This window comes from Lepisosteus oculatus, chromosome 18, assembly GCF_040954835.1.
Source record: "Lepisosteus oculatus isolate fLepOcu1 chromosome 18, fLepOcu1.hap2, whole genome shotgun sequence".
NCBI lineage: Eukaryota > Metazoa > Chordata > Actinopteri > Semionotiformes > Lepisosteidae > Lepisosteus > Lepisosteus oculatus.
In genome coordinates, this window is record NC_090713.1 from 19,868,632 (window position 1) to 19,891,351 (window position 22,720).

The window sequence follows — 22,720 nt, forward strand, 5'->3', positions numbered from 1 at the left end:
TTTTCCCCGGATACGAAGGCCGTCCAGGAAATGAGATTGAGCAACCCCTGATAGAGGGGATTCTAATTAAAGGCTCGTGTTAGTGTTTAATCAGATGTGACAGTGCACATATTTGTGGAGGTTATACAACCCCCCCATGTTATGCAAGTAATCAGAAATAAACTCAGTGCTATAAACGTTCGTTTGATTAACTAGCCATCCTCGTATAACTAATTAAGAACTTAATTAAGAAGCAGTGAAGCAGAAATCTGAAGACAGACGTAGGGGCATGAAAGGCTATGTGATCCATCTTGTCTGTTTGTGTGTTACTAGGTAACTCCTCCCAGGATCTCATCCAGCAGGGAAAGAGCCCAGGGTATCAGCTTCAACATTGTGGCAGGGCAGCCTGTTCCACGCTCCCACCCCTCTTTGTGTACGAACTGTTTTGTGCTGGGAGGCGAACTGGCTTCAGCTAAAAGTGGAACAGGTGTGTGTGTGTGTGTCTGTCTGTGTCCTGTGATGGACCGGTGTCCCGTCCAGAGTGTACCCCGCCTTGCTCCTGTTGCTTGCTGGGATAGACCCTGACTTGGACCAACAGAAACACTTTCCTCTCCCGTTGTGATCTAAGTAAGGAAATCCATTCCAGGTACTGAGTGCGCCATTGCTGGATTAAACCAACACTAGCGTCCGAAAGGGGGGGGCTTAAAATGTAAACATCAGATCACTTTCCTGAAGCAGACAGTGAGCTGCCCTGCTCGGGGGGGAGGTACAGCTACCGTGCTCAGGATTCGAACCTGCAACCTCCCGACTGCAGAGCCGCGACCCCTCTCCCCACCGCACCGATTTTCCTGTGCTTGTAGGGAGCCGTCTTGGTTAAAAAGCAGAGGCTGCTTGTGTTTGTGTCGGGCTTTTGAAATACGAGGTGAGACTGGTGACCCCGGAGTGTCGAACGAGTCAGGTGCGCTACGCGTGACGCTGGAGACACTTGATTTATTTGACGGGGAGGGGGGGGGCGGCCGAATCTCGTTTTTAATTTACCGTGCTGAACTTCCAACACGCTTTTAAGGGCGAGCCCGGCGAGAGCGCAGGTCCTGAAAAGAAACACGCACGACCGCTTGAAAAACTGCGCCGAGGAGATATTCCGCGGAGTTTAAAAAACCCCGAAGAGACCTGCAAGCGCTTGTCGATACCGCTCCCCCTGGGACTGCTTCGGAGGAGCGGACGGGAGTCGGACAGGAACAGGATACAGGCATCGTGAGTGGGTAGCTTTTAAGTGTCACCTGATGTGTCGTCTTACTTTATTGTGTTAAACGTGTGGCTGCCCGCCGTGCGTGTGTGTGTATTCCGAGTAGAGATTGTTCGCGGTCTTTTTTTTTGGGGGCTACCTGACGCTGCGCGTTCACGCTTCTAATTAACGCAAACAAGATGGCGAGAAACCTATCAAACAGCAACTGGTCTAATTGCATGTTGGGTGGCTGATCAGGGGTTTCTTAATTAGTATTGTCTATGCAGTGCCCGACAAGGGAAACTCCTGGCCGTCGTTCAAGAGGAAAATGTGGCAATTTGGATTGTCGCTAAAATGACCGCACACAAGACTCATTGACGTGCGTTGACGTCATTGGGTGCCGTCCTTAATTAACGCTAGGGGAGATGGACGGCGTCTTTTGGCAGTTTCTTGGTCAGGTGCACCCGTGCAGTGAAATGCCTGTTTGCACGTGTGCTCCTATACAAAGACATTAAAGGGATCGCCACAGAACATCAACACAGCACAGCAAGAAGTTAAGTAACATACAACTTTTAGAAAGCAAAAGTCAGACACGTAGTGCTAAGTCATTTGGTTGTTATTGTCACTTCAATTGGCGGACGCAAACTTTTTGAATCTTTCTTTTTAAAAGCAGCGCAGTGCTCAGGACGAATTCGTCGTCGTCGTCCCCACTTAACTAGATCTGCTGTTCTCGTGTAACCGTGTCGAGGAAGACCTCGTGTGGGGGCTCTGCTGGGACACAAACCAGTACAATACAAACACGTGTTTGGGGGGGTCACCAGGGTCAGAATTGGGAAACTGGAGTCTATTCCAGCAAGCAACGGGCGCAAGGCCGGGTACACCCCGGCTAGGACACCAGTCCATCCCAAAACAAACACACACACACACACTGACACCAGGGCCGGTTTCCCCAGAAGCCTAATCACCTCCCAGCACGTCTTCGGGCTGTGGGAGTAAAACGGGAGCAAACCAGTGGATCTCAAACGTTTCCATCTTACAGCACACCTAAATAAATCTTAGTGGTAGGCGACACACCGTTACTCGCATAACAGACCGGAGGAACGTGTTTCGGTGTGTGACCCGAACTGGCCTGTGAACAGCGAGTCGTTAGGGTGACCTGTATCTGTGTGTGCCCCCCTCCTCCTCACCCACCCAAACGTGGACCTCGGCTTCCCCTCGGAACTAGTTATCTTCACAAATATCTCATTTATTCGCCGTTTCTTGACCGTTGTCATGGGTGACGTCTCCAATATGGCGGACGCGCAGGCAGGTACACATGGTCGCCAGAGGAAAAAAACAACAAACAACAAACAGCGGGGATGAAGTCTCCTGCTACCGCGTAGCTCCCGAGTTTTATCCCCCATATATTGGCGGGGGGGCGGTTAATGTATCCTCCCCGGACAGTACAAACGCCGTTGCTGCGACCTCCACACACACACATATACAGGGGCGCCTCTCTCGAACCCCGGACCTAACCGAGGACGGACGAGGAGGGCAGCGCCGCTCATGACAAACTGTCGGCGCTACAAACCCTCCCCCACACACACACACAAAACCCCCGCTAAAACAGTGCTTTGCTCGAGGTGTAACGTGGCGTTGAACTGCAGACTGCGGGCTGAGACCGAGCAAGGCCGCCCGCCCCCCCCCTCGACAGCCGTCGGCGCGGCGGGGGTTAAGGGCCGGGCGTCGCTCCGGGCGGCGGGCTGGGGAGGTGTCGCCCAGGCTGGTGTTTGTGTTGCGAGCGACATAATATTTGCGCTGGTTGGCAGGTAGGAGCCGTTAGCTGCTCCGCAGGGTCGCAGGAGAGCACATTCGCGGTCGGACCCCGAGGGCGGACGGACAGCCAGCCGCAGGACAGGCGGGCGAGACCGGGGCAGAGACCCCTCCTCCCAGGCGGCGCAGGGACAGCGGAGCCCGCGGCGTGGACAGCCGACGGCGGACTTATCCTTAACGGGGTGGCCGGAGGGAGGGAAAAAAAATAATAAAAGAAGAGCGAAACGAGTCCAGGGGCTTCATTTTCGCTCCGGCTGCCGATTCCGAAAAAGCAGGCGGGGACGGGCTGGAAGAGGAGGAGGAGGAGGAGAGGGGGTAGTTAATTCTAAAGACACGTCGCCCTGAAGTCCCCGGTTAGAACTTTTTTCTTCTTTCATTTTTCACGACTCCGGACACCCCCCCCTCCAGAAAGACACACACACACAAACTTTGGGGGATTAAAACCCGTGGGGTTTATTTTTGTGTGTGTGTGTGTGAAGAAGGGAGATCCCAGGGTCGTCAGTCGCCAGTCCCTTAGGTAAGTGTTTGCGGGTCGGCGTGGTGGTTTTTAAAAATCTTGTATTTCCTGCTCGGTCCGGTGGTTCGGAGCGACGGGCCACACGGACACGTCCCGCAAGGACACGCGTCCGTTTTCTTCACCGATTGACACGGAGGTGGACGTCCGTGGACTGGGGCGGCGGATAACGTCGCGTCTCAGCAATGGAGTGGGGGGTTTCGTCCACCTGTTCCCCCCCACTCGGTGAATGGGAGAAAACGAAAGAGCTTTTTTTACACGTCTCGACGCTTCGTTTTTACGAAGGACATCAAACCGGCGTGTCGTTTAAAAGTCTCGTCAAAGCGGAGGGGTGGGAGAACTCGGGGAAAAGCGTTTTTCAAGCCGGACCCCTTCCTCGCTAACCGAGAGAAGTGGCGACTATAATATTTTTTTTTTCCTTCCAGGAGTACACGTTTCAAGTTCCCGAACTTGACCTGGCCTGGGCTGTGGTGTAGTTTTTCACGACAAAAAAAAAACAACCCCGACAGTGACCGGAGAATGATGTGTGCTGTCCACACGCGTGTCCGTGACCGCGCTTACACGCCATAGAAGCCCAACGGCTGCATCTTAAAACGCCACTCAGCCGTAGGAACCCGCAGAAAACGACTCATTCCCGTTTCTGTGTGTATTCGCGGGCTCCAGGGCTGGTGGTGACACGGAGGGGTTGTGTAGCTCTCCGGGAGGGATGGGCATGTGGCCAGAAACACAGCCGCGAATTCAGCAGCGGTTTACAGGCGACTAGACTTCCCCATAGTGACCAATGCGAGGGACACACACACACACACGCACACACAGAGCCGCCCGTCTCACAGACGACCAGAATACACGCATGTTAAACAAAACAAAACCAGAATTGGTCGATTCGGATTGTGAGCTCGGAAAGTCGAATTTACATCTGTGTCCTCCCGGGCGGGACACCAGCGTCAGGATACAAGGCATTGTGGTAAGATAACTCGTCTGATCAAGAGACGACAGACGCGACAGGTTCCCCGGAAGCGTGGCAAAAAGCAGATTATATCCCAAAGTTTCGGGAGTCGCGTTAGAAGGCGATCGATGGCGATCGAGGACGCGATGTTGGGGGTGGGAGACGGCGGCAGGAGCGTGAACGATTAGGAGATTGATCTGCTTCTCTTCAGTCTTAAATCCCGTCTGTATGTGAAGAGGGGTCTATCTGCAGTCTGGTATTGAGAGAGTTGGATCTGTGCCTGCAGTACTGATCTAGTTGGGGTATAACCCCGGTGTCCTGGCCCAATTCCTCCCCTGGCCTTTACCCATCATGGCCTCCTAATCACCCCCCTCTCTGAACTGGCTCCATCACTCTGCTCTCCTCCCCACTGAGAGCTGGGGTGTGGGGAGCGGACTGGCGCCTCATCCAGGTGGGGGTACACACTGCTGGGGGTGGAGGGGACCTGGAAAGAGCTCTGAGTGGGCGGGTCCAGAAAGGCGCTATATAGAAGCGTAAGCAATGATTCTTGGAATGTCTCACTCTCGATAAGTGCCGGGGAGTGGAGGTGAGCCTGCTCACTGTTCAGACAGGGCGCGCGCTTAATAGGCGTCTGTATAGGTGTGTGACAGCAGTTTGAGTAGAATCATCCGGGCTGTTGGCGGTGTTACTAAGTATTCTCCTCTAAAGAGCCGGAAATGGATTCTGGGAGGCTGGGGAGGTTGACCCGGGAAGAGCTCTGAGTGGAGGGTCCAGAAAGGCGCTATATAGAAGTGTAAGCAATCGTTAATTATTCGTATTATTATGCAAAGGAACAAGAAAAGCTGTATTCCATAGCTGGAAAGAAACAACGTTTCGGGTGTGGAGCCATTGACAATATGGCTCCGAAGAAGGTTCCACAGCCGAAACGTTGTGTTTTCTGTCTTCTCTTTTTCAGCCTGGAATAAACCTATTACTTGTTCCTTTGCAGCCAACGCCTGCTGACGCAGCTCCCTACTTGAAGCTTATTATTATGATTAATAATAATATTATTATAACCTGCAGCCAAACTCTTTACTGTAGTGTGTGTGTGTGGCGCTTTGTGAACTACAGCTACGGTACAGCTGATCCAGTGCACCGGCGGGCAGGGCGGGTCAGAGGTTCGGGCAGAAACTCGGTTTTTAACCATCCCCCCAGGAGAAATGACCCCCTCACCCAGTTCGACACGATGAGTCGGTTTATTTTATAGACGCCGCGTGTGAAGGAGGTCACCTTTTCATTAATTAACGCGGCGACGTTTATGGCCGTCATAAAGAAATAAAGTTTTTAAAAAAAACTGTGGGAAACTATTGGTAAGATAGCGTCCAGCCGCCTCAGCTGATATTAGATCGAAACCGAGCCTGCGCGACGAGGCACAACCAGCAGCGGAACGAACTGCGAGTGACATTTTCACGCGTGGGAAAGGTGCCCCCTCGTGTTGGCGTCACGTCGTGGACTCGTGGAGGGTCGTCTGCTGTGGGGAGGGGGAGGGGGGGGGTGGGGGTGGGGCGTGACGGTATTTCCGTCGGTCCTCAGCGACTTGTAACGTTTTCTCACGAAGCAGAGTCGAGCGATTGACTCGGATGTTTCTTTCGCGGTGGAAAAAGTTGTTTTTCTAGGAAAAAGAAAAGAGCCGTTTTCTTTTAACCCAACACTGCTGAGAACATTTATATATATAAACTTGTATACAGTAGATGGTCTGCGAATATCGTAAATATAAGTGTGAGTCTTCAATGACCACGACGTCGTTTTACAGCATCTGCTATGTCAGTGCCTGGTCACTGAGGGTGAGCAGGTCTCTGGACGTTGGGAAGAAACCAGGGCAATTCAGGGGGACCCGTGGGAGAACATGCAAACTCCACACAGACAGACCCGACCCTCAGGAATTTAACCCAGGGCGCTCACCACTGTGCTGCCCAGCTCTCCAAATCCTCAGATTGGTTCAGAACGGGTCCCCTGGTAGACTTTGTGCAAGAAAGCACGCAGAGGCGAACCATCCCCTGTGCCTCAATAGGAGCTCTCCTGACTGCGCAAATGGGATATTCATGTTGGAAAGGGTCCAGTCACCCTATAGCGCCTTTCTGGACCCTCCACTCAGAGCTCTGTACAGGTCATGGGGATCCCCTCCACCCCCAGCAGGGTGCAGCCCCACCTGGATGAGGCGCCAGTCCGCTCCCCACACCCCAGCTCTCAGTGGGGAGGAGAGCAGAGTGATGGAGCCAGTTCAGAGAGGGGGGTTATTAGGAGGCATGATGGGTAAAGACCAGGGGGGAAATTTGGCCAGGACACTGGGGTAACACCCCTACTCTTCTCGAGAAACACCCTGGGATTTTTAATGACCACAGAGAGTCAGGACCTCGGTTTGACGTCTCATCCGAAGGACGGCGCCTGTTTACACTGGGGCATTAGGACCCACACAGACCGCAGGGTGAGCGCCCCCTGCTGGCCCCACTAACACCTCTTCCAGCAGCAGCCTCAGCTTTCCCAGGAGTCTCCCCTCCAGGTACTGACCAGGCTCCCACCTGCTGAGCTCCACTGGGGCTGCCAGCGGTGAGCTGCAGGGCGATATGGGTGCTGGCAGAACTACACCAGCTATATATACACTAGATGGTCTGTGAATATAAACGATATATATTTTTTCTGACCCGTTATTAGCGTGCGTTCACTTTTAGGAGTGTTTTGGTGACTCTTCAATAACTACAATGCTCAGTTTATTGAGGGGTCAGGTGAGATCACTGTGTCAGACACACCCAACAGGAGCAGTGCAGAGGTTCAGCTGGTTTACCTTTTAGGGGGTACACATCTGAAAGAGTCCCCAGTTCTGAACCTCAGGCACCGGGTCGTCCCTGCAGGACCAGGGTTCACTGCTTTTCTCTAAGGGACGGCTTTTAGCTCATGAAAGCCCCCCCCCCACTAGGTAAACTCACCCCCAAAAACCCTCCGATTTCCAGGAACAGCAAATTCCAGGAAGGGAGTCAAATAAAAATAATCCGAGCGGATCTCCCAGCATCCGGGAGCCCCCGAACTCAGATCACGCTTGACGATGACTATCTGATCGGATGCTCCGTCTGGCATATGGGAAACCACCAGCGCCATTTGAGCGATGTGAGAATTGTTTTATTAGGTTTATTCAGCAGGTGATAAAGTCCCGGTGCATGCACTATAAGGGACAGGAGTGCAATATTCCCATAAAAGTCTCCACAAGGAGGTCATAGAAAGGCGTCGGGGCAGGGTTTGAGGAAATTAATCCTGAGGACAGATTGAAGGATCAGAAGCACGTAATAAAGCCCTCAAAATGTCCGGTCGTCAGTAGCTCATCGGTTTGTATCGAGTGTCTCGTACAGCCCTGTTCCTTAAGAGAAGCCCCAGGGTATTGGCTTCAACAACAGGGGCTGAGTGCCCTGTGCCACACTCTCCCGCCACTCTTTGTGTACAGAAGTGCCACCTGTTCTCAATTTTTAATGCACGTTCCATGTAGTAGTGTCCCACTTGTACGTGTCCTCTGGTGGGAGTTTCCCTGTTCGTTCCGAAGGAAATTCTGTTTTTGACCGGTATCAACAGCACATGGGAAGATCCCGCTGTCTGAATTTTCACAGTAGACGTGGGGTCAGGCACACGGATGGGCACCAGGAAAAGCAATGGAGTACCGATATTTCCACTGCTAGTCAAGTACAGGCACAAGGAAAAGTAATGGAGTACCAATACCTCCAGCGATACTTGAGTACAAGGTGAGGTTTGGTTCAGAATGTCATGGCCGTGTCCCTGTAATCTAAGAAGACAGAGCTACTTAGTAATTAAAATAACTAACTACTAATTAACCCTAGTTAATCAGCAGTTTACTGGGGAGGCCCACACTCCTGAGGGCCTGGTGTCTTCTAGGTTTTGTTCCAGCCTGAGCAGCCAATTAATCAATTAACCAAGCAGTTTTTCGAAATGAGAGAATCAAGTGTTATTCTGAAATGTCTTTTACAGTAGATGACACGACATTTACCTCGCCTGAGGGGCCGAGTCACCTCTTAATCATCTCGGAGCCTGGGTAGTCATTTTACAAGGAACGAAATGATTGGAATAGTCCGATTAAGTGAGAGTTTGTATGTAAAGCACGACAACTGTGGTTGACTCTCCTGTTATAAAGGGGGGAAATGCTGGAAAAGACACAATTTTAAAACGCATAACTATAAGTACTCACAAGCTACTTCAAGGACGTTTACACAGTAATTGAATATCAGGAAGGTTACAAATGACCAGCCTGCTGGGTATCTGAGTTATTGGGTGCAAGATGTCAGGAGGGGTTGTGGGCAATAAAAATATGTATTAAAATGTAGGAGTATCAGAGTCAGCTCGGTGGCGCAGTAGTTATCCTTCAGGGCCCTGGGTTCAAACCCAGACCCGGAGTGCTGTCTGTGTGGAGTTTGCATGTTCTCCCCCATGGGTTGCATGGGTTTCCTCCCACGGTCCAAAGACATGCTGGGAGGTGAATTGGCTTCTGGGAACATTGGCCCTGGTGTGTGTGTGTGTGTGTGGTGGACCCTGCCTTGTACACCTATTGCTGGCTGCCCAACCTCAGATCACTTTCTCTCCTAACTACCAAGAGGGCTGGAGGGGCTGAGCGAGCGAGCGAGCTCTCGTTCGGAGCTGCTCTGATGTCCTAATCCAAGCTTCGACGTCGTTTCGTCGCCTGCCCATTCTGCTCTAGACCTCGTGTGCTTCTCGGAAAGGCTTAGCGCAGAGGGATCTGTATATATTTCGGGAATGAGTCCGTTCCAGACATAAGGCCGGGGGGCTTCAGCCTAAGTAGTCAGATGCTCAGTAAGGGATTAGGAAGAAAAACTCAGTGTGGCTTCTCTCACTGGAAATGCCAGCAGGAGAAACAACCCGGACTAGCTTTCCCTGTTAGCTAACTGATCTCAGAATCCTTCAAAAGAAAAGGCGATAATGTACGATAGCAGTGAATGAGCGATCCCTCACTAATATCTGCCCATGTCGTCTTGCAGCACCCACAGTTTAAGAATGGTGTTGAGGACCTCAAGCCACGCCCCCTCTCCCACATAAGCCACACCCCCTTTCTGGACACTCCCCCCTCCCTGAGCCCGCCTCTCTCAAGTAGTCACACCCCCACGCCAGAGCCAGAGCCAATCTTCTGGCACTCACTACCCCCACCTGACTGGAGAGTTCATTCTGATTGGTGAGATTGGAGATTTCTGTTCTTGTGTGTCCCAGGCTTGAGCCATAGAAGTCCGGACCACAAGGACACGATGTGACATATCTAACATATTACATGATCTCATTGGAAAAGCACCCTTTTCGGACAAAAATCATGATCAGGAGTCGTGCTCCTTTAATGCATGAAACCTTCTGATCCCTTCATCGATTCCCTGATCAGACGGCCTAACCTCGTGCCTAGGAACCAAAGGGTATGGACAGTGTATTGTCGGTGAGCCTATGCCAAAGCCACTGCCTGCTTTTCCGCAGCAAGCTTGTTCCACCCTCCCACAACCCTCTGTGTAAAGAAGTGCCCTTTGTCCTGACTGGACGGTTTCATCCAGACGCGTCTCGAAAGAAACCAGGGTTTCGGCTTCAGCAGCAATGGCTGGGCCGCTTGCTCCCCACTCCCACCCCTCTTTGGGTACAGACGTCCCTCTAATCCGCCATTTTAAAAGCACGATAATCAATGTAATAAGGTCAGCACTCATGGGGACTGCGGGCTGAGGGCATGGGTATTGCCCAAAGCCAACACCAGCAGCCAAAGGGACTCTGATGTAAACATCAGGCCATTTGACTGAAGGCTCTTGCTCAGTGTCACAACAACAGTGCCCCATCAAGATACAAACCTGCAACTGGCAGTAATGGGACCAGTGCTGCACAGATACTTAACCTGCACTGGGATCCCTCAAGAGATCCAAACTGTTAACCCTTCCCCCCTCAATCATAATTCATTGTAAACACGAATTGTAATGTGTGAATCTCATGCAACCATACTGTAGAGACTGCAGTTCATCTTAAATATCGTTAAAATGTGTACATATTAGACAATCAAAGCGCATATGCGCTTTGAGCTCGGCCCTCTTTACCATTAATTGCCCTAGGAGGCAATAGAGACCTCCAGCAGAATTCTGGGTGAAAGCCGGGGGGGGGGGGAGGCGCGTTCTTTGCACAAAGAGTGGCAGGGGTCTGGAGCCAGGAGCCCCCCCGGGGGGGGGGGTCTTTCAGAAAGTGCCCCCCCAGATTAATAAGATGCACAACACCGACCGTAAGAAAAAAAAAAAACCACCCCAGAGCAACTGTGTCTCAGCGGCAGCCAGTTCTGGAAGCTCTCCAAGTTACACAGCTGAGATGAGCCTGGCGGAGAGGGTTTTCAAGTGCAGGCTGAGAGTCCGATACTCACCCACGGCTTTTCTATCGCCAGCACGTGGGGGAGGAGTTGCTTTTTTTCCCCCAGCATCAGTTCACCGGGAGACGGGCGGTTTTGTATGCATTAGAAACGGCCAGTGTGATCCAGCGCGGTTCGGCGCGCGTCGGGCTTTTCAGCGCGTCTTTGCAATATGTACTCGGTACAGGCGAGCCTCGCCGCTGCCCTGGGTTCAATTCCGAGGGGGCTGTCTGGGTGGAGTCTGCATGTTCTCCACACGACCACCTGGGTGTCCCTCCTGGTGCTCCGGTTTCCTCCCGCGGTCCGGGGGGCCCGTGCTGGGAGGTGAGTCCTCTGGCGAAACCGGAGTGCGTACTCCTGTTTGTGTCCTGAATTGGAAGAAGAGGGAGAGAAGATAGCTAGCAAAGCCCCAGCACAGACTGGAGGGATAAACATAAATCTGGATGGCAGGACAGGAGCACACCGAATAGCTTTAGGATGAGCAGTGGGTTGTTTTCAGGATTTCATCAGGCAAGTGGACCAGAGATCAAATGTCCCCCTGCACAGTGTCAAATCTGCCCGGACTGGGACAATCCGAGAGATCGCTCCAGGATACAACAGCGGTATCCCACCCGGGATTTGAACCTGCAATCCTTCGGAGCCCTGGTCCGCCACCCCAGCCCCCCCGTTCCTCCCCGGCGAGAACCGAAACCGACTGCGGTTTGTTGTTTCTTGGGAACCTAGAGAATGCACTGAGCTGCCAAGCTGTTCCTCCTCCCCCCATAACTATCATCTTTGTCCTGGAAAATGAGAGGAGGGAGGGGTCCTGTTCTTCCAGAGCCTGCGGATGAATCCCTTCGAGCCTCAGACAGAAAGGAAAAGGCTCTGAACTCAGCCATTGTGAGACAAGAGTGTCTCCTTCCTCAGCACTGAAACTGAGGTCTCCCTGCAGCACGTGTTCACTTCTAATAATATTAATAATTGCTTACACTTCTATAGCGCCTTTCTGTACCCTCCCACTCAGAGCTCTTTCCAGGTCCTGGGGATCCCCCCCCACCACCAGCAGTGTGTACCCCCATCTGGATGAGGCGCCAGTCCGCTCCCCACACCCCAGCTCTCAGTGGGGAGGAGAGCAGAGTGATGGAGCCAGTTCAGAGAGGGGGGTTATTAGGAGGCCATGATGGGTAAAGGCCAGGGGGGAAATTTGGCCAGGACACTGGGGTAACACCCCTACTCTTCCCGAGAAACACCCTGGGATTTTTAAGGACCACAGAGAGTCAGGACCTCGATTTTACATCTCATCCGAAGGACGGCGCCTGTTTACAGTCTAGTGTCCCCCGTCACTATACTGGGGCATCAGGACCCACACAGACCGCAGGGTGAGCGCCCCCTGCTGGCCCCACTAACACCTCTTCCAGCAGCAGCCTCAGTTTTCCCAGGAGTCTCCCCCTCCAGGTACTGGCCAGGCTCCCACCTGCTGAGTCTCCAGTGGGGCTGCCAGTAGGGAGCTGCAGGGCGATAGGGCTGCTGCCTAGTAAAATAATTGTATCTAGAATTTCACCCATCCTTGTATTGAAAAGAGATCAGAGGACTGGAGTCCCCATTGCAAAGAGAGACAATTTCTTCTTTCCTGAGCTTAAGACTCTTGCAGTCACTCCATTGACTTTTAGATTCTCCCCATTAATTTGTACCTGAGCTTGGGAACCTTCTACAGACAAAAGAGGCAGGTCTTCCTGTGTAGGTACTGGGAAAAAAAAAACGGATTAAAGGTTCAGGAAACCGAGGAACTATCTATGCTCTCTCTCTCCCAGCAACGACGCATTTTACAGCAGAGCCTTTTTGTCTTTAACCCGATTCTCATAGCAGAGAAGATCCACGTCTTTCTCCCGGGCTCCTCGGGGTGTCCTGGAAGAGATGTGATCATTCTGATCTTGTTGGGGGGGTCTTGTTCACCAGGTGGTCCCGGTGCTACGGATTGCAGGGTTTGGGATTTTGAGCAGGAGGGAGGGGGGGGGGGTCCTATTTAAGTGGCCACCCCCGACCTGGGGAGACCAGCCCTACAAATCCAGTCGTGTGGACCAGCGAGTGGGCTGGGGCCTGCGCCAGACGTGTTCTAATGCAGTGTCAGAGGCCAGCAGTGGACAAACACATTAAGGGAGATAAGCTCTTATTAAAAGCCACTGGGATCTAACGCAGCCTTTCCATTCCGTTCACTTGGCACACGGATTAATCCCAGGCAACTTCCAGTGGCAGCCAGGGAATATGCTAAAAGGTTGCAGGGAACAGTAGCATAAAACAACAGAGCAGGTGTATCTGCGCGTGTGTGGGACAGTCGGCGCTAATGCGGTATCTTGGCAGTCAGCTGCTGTATCAACACAGCAGGGGAGATTAAACCCCACTGAAGTGTCTGGAGTTAACTGGGAGTTGGCACTCGCAGCCTAGTGGATAAGAACTCTAGATATGCCATATCGCCCTGCAGCTCACCCCACTGGAGACTCAGCAGGTGGGAGCCTGGCCAGTACCTGGAGGGGAGACTCCTGGGAAAGCTGAGGCTGCTGCTGGAAGAGGTGTTAGTGGGGCCAGCAGGGGGCGCTCACCCTGCGGTCTGTGTGGGTCCTGATGCCCCAGTATAGTGACGGGGGACACTAGACTGTAAACAGGCGCCGTCCTTCGGATGAGACGTAAAACCGAGGTCCTGACTCTCTGTGCTCATTAAAAATCCCAGGGTGTTAGTGGGGCCAGTAGGGGGCGCTCACCCTGCATTCTGTGTGGGTCCTAATGCCCCAGTATAGTGACGGGGACACTAGACTGTAATAAAGGTTTCGGATGAGACATAAAGAAGGAAGCTATGTCTTCGGATGAGACGTAAAAACCGAGGTCCTGACTCTCTGCGGTCATTAAAAACCCCAGGGCGTTTCTCGAAAAGAGTAGGGGTGTTACCCCGGTGTCCTGGCCAAATTTCCCCCCTGGCCTTTACCCATCATGGCCTCCTAATAACCCCCCCTCTCTGAACTGGCTCCATCACTCTGCTCTCCTCCCCACTGAGAGCTGGGGTGTGGGGAGCGGACTGACGCCTCATCCAGGTGGGGGCGGCACACTGCTGGGGGTGGAGGGGATCCCCATGACCTGTACAGAGCTCTGAGTGGGAGGGTCCAGAAAGGCGCTGTAGACCTGTAAGGAGTGATTCATTCTCAGCGCATGCACAACGAAGAGCAGATGTCTGTGGGGAAAAACTGGTTTTCGGTGGTGGAACACAATGAAATCTTTCGACCCCACGCCAATTCAAACTGCCGAGGAGAGCAGTGGATTACTGAGGCCGGGGGCACGGCCGTTCCCGACGCCTGCCTGACCTCTGGACCGAGGCAGCTGTAAAACCTGCAAGCCCAGGCAGGCCTGCTCCCGCGGCAGGAGGGGAACCGATGAGCTCCGCTGCCGCCTGAGAGACGGACTGTTTGTCCTGCTCGTAGCCGGGGGGGCTTGGAGAAGCTCCACGGGTCACTGAGCAGGACGGGCCGGGACTCTGCAGCAGGTCCCGTTCTCAGTGAGACACGAAGCAGAGAGAGCGCGAGGGGAATCTATATGGAATCGCATTCAAAACAGGGGGGGGGCAGCTCTTTACCCAAAGAGTTGTGGGAGTGTGGAGCAGCCGCGTCGTTGAAGCCGGTCTCCTGGCTGTCCTCTGGATGAGGACCTGGAATCGACAACTGACTTGCGGACTAGAACTAGGACGATCTCCTCTTTCCCGTTTTTTGGTGCACATCCTGTTTAGGGCTGACTCTCCGGGGTTCAGCTCAGGCAGGTTCCCCGGAATCCCACAGGAACGGGACGACATTCCCAGCCGTGAATGGAGCGGGAATCTTGAGATTGAAATGCTCTGCTGTCACCTGGAGCGTCTCAGTTCTGTGCACGTTTTAGTATTGAATATTTATATGGAATTTTACCACTAAAGGGAAATTTTAGTAGCCGAGCATAAAAAGAAGAGGAGCATAACGCATCTGAAGGTCATAAACGATATCAATTTAGGAACATAAACATATGTAAACTGTATATGGCTGGTCTTGCTATTTGAAAGAAAAAAAATACACACCAGTCTTCCATTTCTCCCTAAACATTTTAAGCATCAAAGTCTTACATGTGATTTCGGAAACGTTTTACGTGCTCCCTGCTCTTTCTGACCATTATACAGTATTCAGTACTTTGTGAGAAAAGTGATAGTTTTAAGCTTTTCTGCGAATACGCTCGATAGCGGAGTAAACGCAAGCATGCTTTTAGAATTTGATTAATAGGGGATATAATATGGAATCGCATATCCATTGTCTGACCTGCTTTGTACGCTCTGGATGGGACGCCAGTCCATCACAGGGCACACACTGACGCAGACACACGCAGACTCATACCAGGGCCAGTTTTCCCAGAAGCCAATGAATCCGCCATCATGTCTGTGAGCAGTGGGAGGAAACCCACACGAACACCGGGGAGACCATGCAAACTCCACCCAGACAGCACCCCAGGGCGGGAGTTGAACCCCAGGCCCCCAGCGCTGCGGAGGCAGCAATGCTGACCAGTGTGGCACAGCGGCTTCCTAAGATAGTAGTTAATTGTTTAATTGGGTCATCAAACAGGACAAAATCCAGAGGTCCCGCAGGGACCTGAGTGGATCAGTGAATCGGCGATATCCGGGTCTTTAGGTATTGGTTGATCACGAGAACAGGGAAAAAGAACTCATTTCAAATACAAACAGGCCGTCTGGCTCGTGAAACCTGCTCGGTCCCTGTCCACCGACCGATCCAGGGCTCAGCACCAGCAGCTTGTCTGGACAGCAGCGCGTCTCTGTTCCAGACACTCGCCGCTCTCCACGAGAGAAAGCACATCCTGTTCCCAGTCCCAGATTTCCTCTTGCACGGATCCAGGGTCATTTGTTTCACTGTTGATCCTGAAGCCGGCTGGATTAATTCTGTCAATAAGCTCAGTTTGTTTTTTTCAAAAGGAGGTTAGGTACTGCCGTAATCCACTCAGGGTTAAGTCCTCATGCCTGCAGAGGAGGATCTGTATCCTTAGAACGCAGTGTTTACAGAGATTACAGTGGGGTGGGGGAAAATGCAAACATGACTCACCCACAGAGGCACGGAGCTACGCAGAGCCCTGAGCTAACGGCTCAACTCCTTTTAGAAAGTTTGGAGGTCCGGGCAATTACGTTTCCCCATTTGGTGTCCGTTCCTGGACTATCTTCATCAGCCAGGCGAGCTCCTTAAGTCCTTCTCGATGGGCGTGAAAGCAGAGCCCTTTGAGCGAGCTGAGAAATCCAGAATTCCATCTTTGCTCAAAAGAAGAAACATCTCTCCAGCAGCTGCCACAGATTCCTAAAGTTGTCTGGGAGCAACACACCTGCCGAGTCTCCAGTGGGGCTGCCAGTGGTGAGCTGCAGGGTGATATGACTGCTGACCCTCTCACATCCCCTCTATGACATGCTATTGGAAATGAAGAGCACATTCAGCAATAGGCTGATCCATCCACAGTGCGACAGGTCATTCTGGCCTTCTGCCTTAAGACTTTACATCGAATCCAACTTGCGTCTGGGCAGAGGCAACACTGACAGGGACCTGTGTCTGGACTGAGCAGCAAACTGATACATCTGCTCTTTTTCTTTCCTGTTTACAACTGTTTTTGTGCAATAGATGCCAGGGACCTGTGCAATCCATTTATATTTATATTCAGATTGTGCAATCCGACTTTTTTGTGGACTGTTCTGTTCTGGTTTGTTCCTTGTGTGTTCTGGACTGGGAGTACCTTCTCGCTGTACTGATTGTATCGTCTGTGTTGTATTAGTATTATTGTATCATTCGTGACACTGTGGCTGTGTTGTCTGTGTCAAGCTGCTGTTGATCAGGGGATCAATAAAGTATCTATCTATCTGATGTAGGCACTGCCCTCCTCTCGGGTCCAATCTGTGTTGTTCGGTCCAATTTTGCACCAGGGTGGACATCCAGCAGGGTCAGTCTCCCTTCTCTGCTGTGTCCAGTCAGGTCTCTCACTAGGGAGCAGATCTAGACACAGTCAGGTTCCCTCTAGTTTTCCCAGAAGCCAATTAACTCCACAACCTGTCTTTGGACGGTAGGAGGAGACCAGAGTACTTGGAGGGAAACCCCACGTGATCACAGGGGAGAACGTGCAAACTCCACCCAGACAGCACCCCAGGTCTGGAATTGAACCCAGGGATCCTGCCCTGCAAGTCACTGGGACACCTGATGGGGCCTTTTCAGACACTCAAAGTGTCCCAAAAATAGAGAGGCACAGAGAAACTCTGTAGACGATGTTGTGCAATTAAATAATTAAATCAACAATTAAATAATAATCAACAATTATTCCTTAAGGTCTGTTTGGCCTGTATTAGATTTTATTAATCCGTCAGGGAAACCCTTTAAAGTTTGTTTTTTCCAAAGTTATCCCTAATATTTGTCATGATATGTAATACTAAACTGAAACAGCACATTGTGTTTTGTTTACAGAGGAGAGCACGACACTCCTTTAAAAACAGCTTTGTTATAGCTGCTGGATTCAAAATGTATTTATTTATTTTTGCTTCACATGAAATGATGGTTCTTGGAAAGAATTTCTGCCCTGTTATAAAGCTGCTGGTTTCTAATGTGATGTCTTGTAGTTCGTTACAAGAAGCAGAGAGCGCCCTATTTGTTGACTGTACCTCATTTGATATTATTAACTCTCTCTGGGCAGAGGGGAATCTGAGTTTGTTCAAGATGGGGATCTGCAATTTAATCGCAGTGCTCCCTGCTTTTAAAACTGAGCCCTGCTTCTTTCAAGCTAACCCCAATTGTAGGATAGGATCAGTTTATCCAATTTCTTGCATCAGGGATGTGTCTTTTCACAGACCCCAGCTTGCTCTCCATGAGACACACAGACAGGGAGAGAGAAGCTGGGGGTCAGAGCACATTTATATGGCGCCCCTGGAGGAGCTGGGGTGAAGGGCCTTGCTCAGGGGCCCAACAGAGTAGGATTCCTCTGCCGGCTGCGGGATTTGAACCGGCAACCTCCCCAGCCACAGACGCAGATCCTGAGCCACAGAGCCACCACACTGCCCCCACTGTCGAAACTTGAAACTCAGTATAGGTTGCTGATTATCTCTCCTGTTAATGCCAGAGGCCGTCCTTGGGTAATTAGGTCAAACTGTTGATGCCTGCGCTATTTTGCGTTTGGGATTTTAATGTCAAGGCGCATGCTGACGCGATACCTTTCTGGCAAAAAGGCGTTTGAAATCGCCGAGCTCTCCCGTGCTGCCCTGTCAAACATATTGAGGTGGCAGGAATCGCCTAGTAAGAGGAACGACTTTACGCCAAGAGTAGTGGGGGGGGGGGGGTGTCTGTAATTAACGAAGCCGGGTCAGCCTGAGCACCGTCGCGTCCCAACCCGAAGGGGAATACTTGACTGCGAAGGTTCTTTCCGTGGGGAAATAGAAACGCCGAAAAAGACGAAATCTTGTCATGTGGGTGACACCAAAAAAAAACCCCAGTCATTTATCCCAGGGGCCCAGTCTCGATTGGCCCCTGGGGGGACACAGAGTTGGTTTCCGTGCAGAAAACTACTCGGACCACAAAGTTTTGATTCTCGTCTTCTTTATATTCTGCTTCTGTGATGGAGCTGGTTTGACTCAGGCCGGGGGAGTTGTCTCAAGCTCTGATGTCTTCTGTTAATTTAGCAGGCAGTAAGACTGCTAAACAGCCCACCTGCAGCTCCTTCAGCAAATCACCTGTAATGGCTACACGGACACACAGTTTTCACTGTATTCAGCATAACTGCACTACTTGGATATATATCGCATACACCATGGACACATAACAGCCCTACTCGTATTGAGTTTGATTCGATTTTCAATATTGATTCTCTTGCTCACCTCTAAGGCTCTGCATGGCTTGGCACCTCAGTACCTGTCTGAACTATTATCGCCCTGCTCCCCACCTCGCAACCTTCGCTCTTCGAATTCTGCTCTCCTTACTGCCCCCCCAAGCCCCGTCTACATTGTAGGGGTGACAGGGCCTTCTCCTGTTATGCCCCCAAGCTCTGGAACTCTCTCCCCAGGGAGATCAGAGAGTCACCTTCTCTTAACTCCTTCAAATCCAGACTCCAGACCCTCTTCTTCAGAAGAGCCTTTACTGAACTGGTTCCATTCTTCACCCCTCTGCTCTTCTTAGTACCACCATCCACGGTCTCCTCTGTGTATTGTCATTGTGTTTTATCTGGTGTATTCTTCTTATTTATTGTTGTCGTCATCCTGTAAAGCGCTTTGAGAAGCCACCTTTTAAGGCGCTGTATAAAATAGTTTATTATTATAATTTTGATTAAGTCGATTATTATGTAACCTTATTTTCGGAACCTCAATTTTGTGGCTTTTGTGATTTTCTGAGCTCGCAGAAAAGACATTTTAGCGCCAGCAGCTCCCGCTGCACGCCGTATCGTTGTGCATTGGATAAATCAACTTTGATTTGGATTTGATTTTGTGCTCCAGCTCTCCATCAGGTTGAATTGTCTAAATTCCGAGTGACGACTGGTAACCAGGTTCGAAGGGGGGTTTCACTGTGTATAGGTGACTGAACTTTAACCAAAGCGCATTTTATTTTTTCCCCCTCAGTAATCCTCAGTTAAAGACCTTAAGAAATCGCCCCCCCCCACCACCTTATGTGCCTGATCCAGAAGATCATTTTTTTTTCTTTGCTTTTTTCAGGCTGACCCAAGAACCTGGACACGCCGGACCTCTCCCCCCCCCCCGACGGGCGAGGAGCAGAGCTTTGTCTCGTCCCCCTTGGGGAAAAAAAACCCGAGCGAAAAAGTCGGTCAAGTCTGGTCGCTCCAACCCGAAGAGACGGTCCTCCCTCAGCATGTCGGCGGAGACGAGCCCCTGGTGAGTCTGGTCGCCCGTCTCTGGTTTTCCTCTCTGGGGCCTTGGAAAGCAGGCTTAATTCCAGATGTGGTCTAACTAAGGCCCTGCCGGGGTTCAGTAATCCCCCCCGCCTGCCTCCGATCGCTCTCTGAAAGCGTGCCAGGGCCCTTTCCGAGCCCGATTCCTGCAGGTTCGCCGAAGGCCGGCCCGCCCGGGGTCTGGAACTCGTCACACGGTCGAAACGCAACCTGCCAGAGGTTTTACAGGAGCCACCACAGACCAGGGTGGGGTGGGGGGGATCAATAGAGAACCGCAGAGGGCAGAGGAGAGGAGGTGGGAGTGCGTCAGAGACCCTGAAAAACGACCGGGAAAACTCTCTAGGATATCTTGAACAGAAAATCCACTGCCGTCTCAAACAAGACAGGTAATTAAACAGCGGGAGCAGACGCAGAAGAGAGGAGATCTTTCGATCAGGCATGTGGGCACCGATTCGGGGTCGAATGCGGGAGAAAACACCCGTGATCTAAGTAGCTCACATGCGGGCGTGCGTTATTCCGGAGGTGAACGGGGCCCGACGGGAGATCTGCGCGTGTCCCAGCTCTGAAACGCGTGGGCACCGAGGAGCTGCTCGTGACAAGGCCCCTTCTCGAGCTTCAGCTGATTAAAATATCGTTTGCATAGGAAGAGCCGGCAGGAGAGAATCTCAAAGCGTTTTAACAAAGACCTGGTTACCGGTCCAGAAACAAGTGAAGGCCCTCGCGCTTCCTTCTGAAGATCTTGCAAACACCGGACGGTCATCGAAGAGCACAATCGCCTAATCTTTACACAAAGAGCGGGGGGTGTCTGGAACAGGCCGCCCAGTTGATTTTCCTGGAACCCCTTTCACATAATAGCTGCACAGGACCCTCGGCTCAAAAGCTACAGGCACCAAGATGGGTCAGACAGCCTCACCTTGACTGATGATGCATGAAAACTGGGGCTACTAAGTTTTCCTGTTTCAGATGTCCCTGTAACTCGCCTTCCTCTAAGCTTTGTAAATGATCAGTAGGCCCTAAGTCAGGGAAATTGTTTGCTTTAGCCCTCTTTCGGTTTGTTTTTTTTCTGCACATTTTCTATAAATCGTTACAGTTTTCAACGACGCCCTTGCGAATCTGTCAGCGGTGTCCGCAAATCATTTCCATTCTCGGAAGGGCTGGCAGCAGAAAGGTCATATTTTGGCTTTGGAAGACTGCTGGAAGGGTGATGTAAGAGGGACCAGGGCTGGGAGAGGGTGGATCAGTGTCATCTGCCTACAGCTGCTCATGCCTTACAGACTAGGAGAAACAATCAGGTGTCGGACGTACAAGTTAAAGGGGAAATTTTTCTATTTCTAGTTTAGAAAGGATCGGCAGTGAGCAGCGCATTTCAGACCACCATAAAATTAAAATGCACACAGTGACGTGTAAAACCTCCGATTCACATCACAGAATAGAGGAGATTTCCAGGTCTGCTCAGCGCCATGTTTCTGGGATTCAGAACGAGGCAGCAGGACTTCTGGTGAGGTGGAGCGGCCCTGTGACCCTGTAAACAAGCAGGCTTGTGAGTCCAGCTCTTCTCATCCAGTAGAAATACTGCTCTCCTCTCCCAGACGGTTTCACTGGCAAATACTGCTCACTGGTGAACTCTGCCTGCGGATCATGCTGGAACATTTCTGCGGTGAAATGTCTGCTGCACAACCTGTACTTATTCGCTTGTACATCTCAGTGCATTAGTCACTGAAGGAAGGGCCGCTTCACATCTCAGTACATTAGTCATCACAGGGACTAGTGAGCAGGAAGGGCCGCTTCACATCTCAGTACATTAGTCAGTACAGGGACTAGTGAGCAGGAAGGGCTGCTTCACATCTCAGTACATTAGTCAGTACAGGGACTAGTGAGCAGGAAGGGCCGCTTCACATCTCAGTACATTAGTCAGTACAGGGACTAGTGAGCAGGAAGGGCCGCTTCACATCTCAGTACATTAGTCAGTACAGGGACTAGTGAGCAGGAAGGGCCGCTTCACATCTCAGTGCATTAGTCATCACAGGGACTAGTGAGCAGGAAGGGCCGCTTCACATCTCAGTACATTAGTCAGTACAGGGACTAGTGAGCAGGAAGGGCCGCTTCACATCTCAGTACATTAGTCAGTACAGGGACTAGTGAGCAGGAAGGGCCGCTTCACATCTCAGTACATTAGTCAGTACAGGGACTAGTGAGCAGGAAGGGCCGCTTCACATCTCAGTACATCAGTCATCACAGGGACTAGTGAGCAGGAAGGGCCGCTTCACATCTCAGTACATTAGTCATCACAGGGACTAGTGAGCAGGAAGGGCCGCTTCACATCTCAGTACATTAGTCAGCACAGGGACTAGTGAGCAGGAAGGGCCGCTTCACATCTCAGTACATTAGTCATAACAGGGACTAGTGAGCAGGAAGGGCCGCTTCACATCTCAGTACATTAGTCAGCACAGGGACTAGTGAGCAGGAAGGGCCACTTCAGATTCGGTCTGATGTTAAATTTGACACCTCCTAAAAAACACTGTCTTAGAAATTTAGTTAAAGAGCGAAGACCGCCCCCTACTGGTCCACCAACTCCACTTCCAGCAGCTGTCTGGAATTGCCTGGAGGTCTAATGGAAGTTCAGGGGCTCTAATTGGTCAATAGCAAGAGGCCGGTAATGAGACCACTCATACATACTAGATCGAGGTTGGGAAAGGTCTGCTCCCTTCCTCCCCGGTGAATCGTGTGCTGAGCAACGGCTTTACACAAAGGGTGGTGGGAGTGTGGGACGTTGTGGAAGCCGGGCCCCCTGGTCTCTCTCGAGAAGCAGCCGGGGGCGAGACCGTCAGATCAGTTAGCTGCCAACTTCCGAACGTCGATTTCCCTGGAATCCTGCACAAAATAGCTGTACGAGACCCCCCCCTCGGATCAAAGCTACAGGTACCAAACGGA

At 51.5% G+C, this 22,720-nt stretch overlaps 1 protein-coding gene across 2 annotated transcripts in view; it reads left to right on the forward strand.

Moving 5' to 3' along the window:
- Positions 1-1,052: 1,052 nt before the first annotated feature.
- LOC102697130 (muscarinic acetylcholine receptor M1) overlaps positions 1,053-22,720 on the forward strand; it is a 37,875-nt gene continuing 16,207 nt past the window's right edge. Inside the window, exons 1-2 of one of the 2 annotated variants that reach the window (XM_015338883.2) lie at positions 1,053-1,233; positions 19,596-19,772. The gene's annotated coding sequence lies outside the window, so the exon portion shown is untranslated. Of the gene's footprint in view, positions 1,234-2,889; positions 3,534-19,595; positions 19,773-22,720 lie in introns of those variants that run through there. The other variant, XM_015338882.2, reaches the window with a different exon arrangement.